The sequence below is a fragment of the Chelonia mydas genome, chromosome 23, assembly GCF_015237465.2.
Source record: "Chelonia mydas isolate rCheMyd1 chromosome 23, rCheMyd1.pri.v2, whole genome shotgun sequence".
NCBI classification, from domain to species: domain Eukaryota; kingdom Metazoa; phylum Chordata; order Testudines; family Cheloniidae; genus Chelonia; species Chelonia mydas.
This window is the reverse complement of record NC_051263.2, coordinates 10,306,415-10,314,391: the sequence shown is the minus strand read 5'-3', so window position 1 is coordinate 10,314,391 and position 7,977 is coordinate 10,306,415.

The window sequence follows — 7,977 nt, the reverse complement described above, 5'->3', positions numbered from 1 at the left end:
CTGTTTAGTTTAGAAAAGAGATGACTATGGGGGATACGATACAGGGGTATACAATCATTAATGGTGCGGAGAAAGTGAATAGGGAAGTGTTATTTATCCCTTCACATAACACAAGAACCCAATGAAATGTATTGCTGTCAGGTATAAAAGAAACAAAAGGAAATACTTCTTCACACAATGCACCATCAACCTGTGGAACTCATTGCCAGGGGATGTTGTGAAAGCCAAAAGTATAATGGGGTTCAGAAAAGTTCCTTAGATAAATTCCTGGAGGACAGGTCTATTAATGGCTATTAGCCAAGCTAGCCTGTGACACAACCCCATGTTCTGGGAGTCTTTAAATCCCTGACTGCCGGATGCTGGGACTGGAAGACTGAGGATGGATCACTTGATAATTTCCCTGTTTTGTTCATTCCCTCTGAAGGATCTGGCACCAGCCACTGTCAGATGACAGGATACTGGGCTAGATGGACCATCTGACCCAGTATGGCCGTTCTTACATTCTTATCTTACCCTCCTTTAATTCTAGCCATGCCATTATCTTGCTGGGAAGCCGCATCAGACTGACAGTGCTACAGTTATCTGGGTCATCCCGTTTACCCTTTTTATATATTGGCACATTAGCTTTCCAATGCTAAGGTCCTGTGCCCAGCCAATTCCCGGCCTTTGTATCACCCCCAACCAAAGGGAGTGCTGTACACAGACCACGTCCTGGTGTTACCGGCGTGGTCCCCGTTTTCCATGTGATGCCAGTGTCTCAGGTCCCCTTCACACGAACACCTGGGGCATGCTGGGTTTTCATTCCTTCCCTCTCCATGTCTGGGTGTTCTACAGGCACAGTGTCTGCCCGAGCCCTATGCCTGGGCCGGGCAGGCCTGGGTCAGTGTGACAGGGACACACGGCCCCTGGGGGCAGGGCTGAGGGGGCGCAGTGAAGAGGCCAGTGGAGTGAGAGCTCACACTGCCAGAGCAGGCTGGGAGCTCAGAACAGATGTTAATGACCCCTGTGCATCATTTTGTGATAAATTCACCCCCACACACAACGCCCGCCCTGGCAGTGGTGCGTGCGGCAGGCTGTGGAGGGTGGAGACGCCGAGACAGACACCAGCTCACACCAACAACATGCCCTGGTGTCTCCCGTCTCAGGGGACAGCTGGAGCTAGTGGTAAAATAGTGGAAATTGTCAAGAGGAATTTGCCCTTTTCCTGGGAATGGATTTAGAAATTCACTAGTTTTGGCTCAGCAGGACTGAGCCTGTCACAGGGAGGTTCCAATGGGAAACCAGGGGGTCCAGCTCTCCCCGATGCAGAGACCAGATGTGTGTGTGGGCGGGATGGTGAATAATGTTTCCATTCTCATCTCACGGGGGGAGAGCCCCTCTGGCCACAGACACATCAGGGCCTCCCTGAGACACGCTACAAGAGCCCAGAGCCTGTCCGGGCCGGAAGAAGGAGGGGAGAAGGAGGGACCTGGGGCACAGAGCCCCAGTGGCTGCTCATCAGAGATGTAGACTCGATGCTGCTGTGGGATATTCAGGCTGAGTCGCCGGCTCTCGATCACCCCATGATCCTGCTGTGGCTACTCTGTGAGTTTGCAGTGAGCTCTCTGCCTAGCGGTTTAGGGGCAGGCAGGTTTATAGGTCTGCCTGTGCTGGGGGGACATGGGGAACAGCCTGGAGGGGAAGTTATGGTAAAAATGGTTTAAACGAACAGCTGCACGTTGATGTTATACTGAGCTCTAAGCAGTTATTTCATGTTGGGTTTAAAAACTGGTTTGAAATTCATGGCCAAAGTTTCTTACCAATTTCTGAGAGAATATTTAATGCTCAGAACATTGTTTTGATATCTAGCTATTTTATTTAATATCTAATGTCCCTCTGTGTGTGTATTGTACTCACATATATATTACAACCTATGGCTGAGATTTTCAAAGCTGCCTACGGGATTTGGACACTTTGTTCAAATTCATGGCAACTGAGCATCCAAATCACCTATACAGCTCTGAAAGTCTGAGCCGGTGAGCAGATCTTTAATAGTACATAGAATGGACCTGCATTAAAAGGATGATATTGAGGTTACAAACCTGGAAATGACAGGGTTAGGACTGGCTGTTCGGGGCTCATTTCAGGGACGAGGACAAAGAGCTGAAGCTGATTAGGAAAGTAAAGACAGTGAGAAAATGTTTTGAAGATCATGAATATTTGTGTTCTTTGTTTTCAGCAGGTTACATGGTGAGGAATGTTTTACTATTAGAACAAATTTCTTAGACGTTAATGGAAACTTTAATCCTGCCTTGCAAATATTCAAACTTTGTAAGATTCCCACTTGGGGCTTTCCATCGATAGCCATGGTGAGACCCAGGGCCCACAGATGGCTCCAATTGTGGGATCGGGGTGTATGGCTCTTGCAACATGATCCTGAGTTGGGATTTTCTGGCTTGTCTTGGCTTAATTATTAATATTAATGTCACCCTAGTGTAGCTGGGGTGACATTAATATAGTTAGAGCTGCTGTGTCTGCCACTCACTCACCCCTCTCCTGTCTGGTGCAGGTGCTGGGGTCACAGGCCAGGAGCCCTGCAGCTCCCCAGGTGAGTGAGAGCACAAGAGACGTGGAAGAAGGGGAGACATAGAAAGGAGTGAAACCCCCAGACAATGGCAACGGGAGGGCGGCTGGGGAGGTGTAGGAGGCGGGTGGGTGGGCAATGCCTCTTGCATGATTCCTGCCTGAAATCCTGGTAATCGCACTGTAAATGGAACTTCCCACAGTGACAGACCATAAACTTTACTGGAAGTGAAACACATCTTGGCCAAATCCTCAGCAGGCATAAATCAGAATACCTCTGTTGACTCCAATGGAGCAGGGCTGATTTACATGAGCCAGGGATCTGGCCCAGTGTCACTGAGATACATGTTTAACAAACTTTCCATGTGTAAATCTTGGCAGAGTTGGTGCTAATAGAGGAGTGTATTGATGAGACCAGGGCACTGCACTAGAATGAATTTGCAAAAAGAAAAGGAGTACTTGTGGCACCTTAGAGACGAATACAGACTAACACGGCTGTTACTCTGAAACCTGTTAGAATGAATTTGTCTTAAATCTCCTGTGTTGCACTGTATTTATTTTAATTCCAACGTGAAGAGAAATGGCTCTTTCAATCAGCCAAGCGTACTTCTCACTAATCCATCACTAATGCTTCGTTCCCTGCCTGGCTCTGCCTTCACTGCAGAGCTAACTCAAGTTATCCGCACACAGTGACTCCTCTCGAGTTAGCCGAGCTCGTGCGAGAACAGGCACACTGCTGTGCCCACACTGATTCTGCTCTCCCTCGAGTGTGGGGCTACGTAGAGCTTCTTGGGGCACGGCCCACGGCTCTGAGAGCTGCAGAAAACTGAGATGTGCTATGAATTCTTTGCCAGTCTGGCGTTTCTGGGCACACGACGGGAACTGTGGGAAGGCACTGGAGGACTAGTGGTACTCGTGGTACTCAAGTGGTGCTAGCCTGTGTCCACACTACAGCGAGAGTGTCTACACTTCAATTTTAAAGCCCCCTTGCGTGACTCTATGAGTCTGAGTCAGTTGCCCTGTCCTCTGAGACTTGCTCTCACGTTGGGTTTTTGCCATGGAGATGTACCCTTAGTCTCTCTTTCTTGTTGCAGGTGACTTCCCTTCTCCTAAATTGTCTCTGAGCACCTCTTCAGCTCAGGTCGGGGACTCCATTTCGGCTCAGTGTCACCTTCGTCTCAAGACTTTAGCTGCTTTAGTTATTTTCTGTCAGGATGGTAAAGAAATATCAAGCCAAAAGGTCATGCCAGGCCGGTCACTGTATCAACATGACATCTCTGTGCAGAGCTCAGGCCAGTTTCGATGTATGTACCAGTACAGGAACGACCAGAACCAGGTGAAAAATTCTCGTCTCAGTCTCCCCCAGACACTGAATGTACCAGGTGAGTTGTTGGACCCCAACACAATGTGAGGAGGGGGAAGGGAACAGCTGGATGGTGTCAGGCATTTTATAATTGTGTGGGCTTCTGCCATGGAACGTGTGGATGTTGTGAAGGCCAAAAGGATAACTGGGTTGAAAAAAGTATGAGATAAGTTCCTGGAGGTTAGGTCCATCAATGGCTATTAGCCATGATCTGGGTGTTTCTAAACCTCTGACTGCCAGTAGCTGGGAGAGGATGACACGGGATGGATCACTCATTAATTGTCCTGTTCTGCTCATTCCCTCTGAAGCACCCGGCATTGGCCCCGGTCAGAAGACAGGATACTGGGCTAGATGGACCATTGGTCTGATCAAGTCTGGCTGTTTTTATGTTCTTATTAGATTTCTAACTCCATTTTCCAACCCCACCTCTTGCCCAGTTTCTCTTTCTCATCCACTCATGATCGTTGTGGGCAGGGATTGACATTTATCTTGTCTGTAAAGCTACCAGCTCAATGAGACCTGACCTGGATTTGACTGTCATGTGCTAGTGCATTATTATTATTAATTATTATTACACCAGATGGGAATCTGTCCCACTGATGTCAATGGAGCAGGGCTGATCTGCACCAGCTGGAGATCTGGCCCATTGACTCCAGTAGAGTGGGACCAATTTACCCCAGCTGGGATTTGGCCCAGTGTGTCTGAGGCTCCTTTGGAGAGACATGGTCTAGGGATTTGTAGCAGCTGCGTCTCTGGGATGATCTCTGCTTGGCTGGCCACTGAACCGCTGAACGTCCCTGATGTTGTCTGTGTTTTTTGCCCAGGCCAGAAGCTGATCCCGAGCACCGGCCCCAGCCCTGAGGATCCACCATCTCAGGAAGGTGAGTGACTAGGGTTGCCAACTTTCTAGTTTCAGAAAATTGAACATCCTTGCCCCGCTGCTGCCCTGAAGCCCCTCCCCCTACGCCATCCCTTCCCCACGGCTCCACCCCCACTCACTCCATCCCCCCTCCTCCGTCTCTCACTCTTCCCCACCCTTGCTCACTTTCACCAGGGCTGGGGCAGGGGATTGGCGTTTGTGGGGGAGTGAGGGATCCGGCTGGAGGTGTGGGCTCTGGGATGGGGCTAGGGACGAGGGGCTCAGGGTGTAGGAGGGTGCTCCAGCCTGGGGCCAAGGGGTTCGGAGTGCAGGAGGGAGCTCTGGACTGGGGCAGAGGGTTGCGGTGTGGGGGGAAAGATGAGGGCTCCAGCTGGGGTGCGGGGTCTGGGGTGGGGCTGCGTATGAAGGGCTTGGGGTGTATGAGGGGGCTCTAGGTTGGGGCCAAGGGGTTCGGAGTGTGGGAGAGGGGTGTGGAGTCCTGGAAGGAATTTGGGTGTGGGAGGGAATGTGGGATGCAGGCTCCAGGAGGGAGTATGGGTGTGTGAGGGGGCTCTGAGTTGTTGCAGGGGGTTGGGGCCCGGGAGGGGGCTTGGAGTGCAGGCTCTGGGTGGCTCTGGCTGGTGTGGTTTGTGGGGGTCTGGGAGGCATTGATGTCAGGTGGCCCCTTAAATAGCAGCCACACCAGCACTGCCCTGGCATTTCCCGGGTGTCAGAGGCTGCTCTAACAGCCATGAATCCTGGACACCTGGCTCAGTGAGGACAAAAGTTTTTCCTGTTCTCTGGAATGTGGGGGGGAGGGGGGGAGAGAATTCCCCTGCTAGTGACACACCCACCCCACTGCTGCCCCTGGCTCGCTGCTCCCCCAGCATAGTGCAAATCACAGCAGCTCTAGGGAGAGAGCTGATGCAGGCCCCCCCTCCTCCTCCTGCCATTTGCAGTGACCCCCAACCCCTCTCCTTCATTCTCACCCACAGCCCGGCTGCTGGCTGGGGCCTCCACACTCAGCTGCTGCCCGACTCTGTTCGGACCCGTTCCCAAGCAGAGCAGCCCAATTTTACCCCATGCTTCCACGCAGCCCATTCATCCCCGGGAGGAGAGTGACCTGCCCACAGCCCCTTACCTACTGGCCGCATGGTCCCGAGTTGAACCCAGCACAGTAGCCCCACAGGGAGCAGGTTGTGGGACCCAGGACAGGTGGCTGACCCCTCCTCTCTCAGCTCCCAACAGCTGGGGAGCAGTGGGCCGGGTAGGGAGGGGGCTGAAGGCACTTCCTAAAGGCCACAGTGCCCGCTCTGCAGGGAACCCCTGGCCACCGCAGAGGCTGCTGCCGGGGGTTAACCCTGCCGGCCCCAGCCTGCAGCCGAATGCCTTTCCCAGCCCCTCCGCTGGGATCCACCCCCTGCCAGCGGGGGCTCGCACCGCCCCCGAGCTCCACAGAGAGAGCTGCTGCAGGCCCCCTCCTCATCCCCCTGCCGCCAACCAGACTTTTAACGGCCCAGTTGGCAGTGCTGACCGGAGCCGCCAGGGTCTCTTTTCGAAAGAGAAAACCGGATGCCTGGCAACCCTAAGAGTGACTGTGTTCAGGCCTAATTCCCCCAGCGCTCAGCACGCTGAGATCACGTTGGGTCTGAGCTCTCAAGAATCTCACCCTGATTCCCTGACCCACAGCCCATCGGCATCCCTGGGACCCTGGCACTGAGTCCAGTGAGTCGGGCTTCTCCTATGTTCAGAACTGGGAGGAGGTGTCCTGTTCTAGGCCGGTCCTTGAGCAGCCCCTCTCCAATCTGCCCCACAGCAGGGTGTGTGGGGAGGGGAACAGCACATATAGAAGCGTCCGCAGCTGAGGGAGACCCATCTGTCTCCCCACAGCCATTCCCCCCTCTCACCCTGCAGCTGGCAGCATCTCCTATTAAAGCAGCTTCTGCGTCGTTGCAGCGATGGGAGAGGAAGCAGAGATGGGACCATTTTACACCCCATGGCCAAAGCACCCGGCAGCTTGGGAAAGTGGAAAGAGCCTCCCCTGTGGGCTGGGAGCTGGGGGTGGGGAGAGTTCATGAATCCCCGTTCTGCACTGTTACAAGAAGGAGGAACCGGGATGGAACCAGAGGACCCCCGGAGGGCAGACTGGAATCCACCCAACAGCCTCAAGAATGGGAGAACCAAAGAACAAGATAACATCTAGCAGCAGGGAGCCGTCAGGAATGTGCTATCTGCTGATTGATTCAGCAACAGCATGATGAAGCAATTCCCATAGACTGGCATAGGAAGAAATTCCAATAAAAATAGACTCTAAAAAGTGAGAACTTTGGGGTCTGATTCTGCAAACCAACTTCCAGGAGCATCAGATGAGCATCTGACAAGGCCCTGCTCCCTCCTCATGTCCAGGCCACCTGGCCAGTGGCTTGGCATGAGCAACTCTAAGGCTGGTAACTATGATAACAACCTTGCAGAACCTGTGTGTGTGTGTTTGTATGAATGAATGTGTGAATAAATATGAGATTGAATGGAATGTTATAGCTATAACTAACTGCTTACTATGATTCTTTCTGTATTCACAATAAATGTGGTATTTTGCCTTTTTCCCTTTAATGAGATCCTGCTGGTTTTTATTTTATTGGTATAACAACGGAAGGTCCCTCCCATGACCCTGGTGGGGAAGGACAGGCTCTAAAGCCTTGGCGAGGCCAGAGCAAGTCTGGGCTGGGGCATTCCATGGCTGGGGAGTCACACACTGGCTGGTCTGTGACTCGCCTGCCTGCCCATTGTGACACGTCCCTGCTGGCTGGCACAGCCTCATCCCCTCACTGCCAGGCTTGGCTCTGGCAGAGCGAGAGCTGGCACGTGCCGCTGGGGAACGCTGAGCCAGCAGTTCCAGCTCCGCCACCGGCAGCAGAAAGTGGGTGGCCCATTTACGCGCAGGCTTCTGCCCACTCCTGACTCCAGGTAGGAGAATCTTCTAGTGTCCACCTCTGCTTTTCCATTGCATCGCCAACCACACCGAGCCTTCCCCGAGCTCCTGGCTGGGCGGCGCACGTCTGCCAAGTGCCCCGGTGCCGGCCGTCTAGCCTGGTGCCAGTCAGAAAGTGGACAGCGGCATGCGCACAGGAGGGAGTCTGGGGCGGCTCGACAGAAGGGGTCGCACCAGTCGAGCCCGGAGGGGACGGAGACAAGC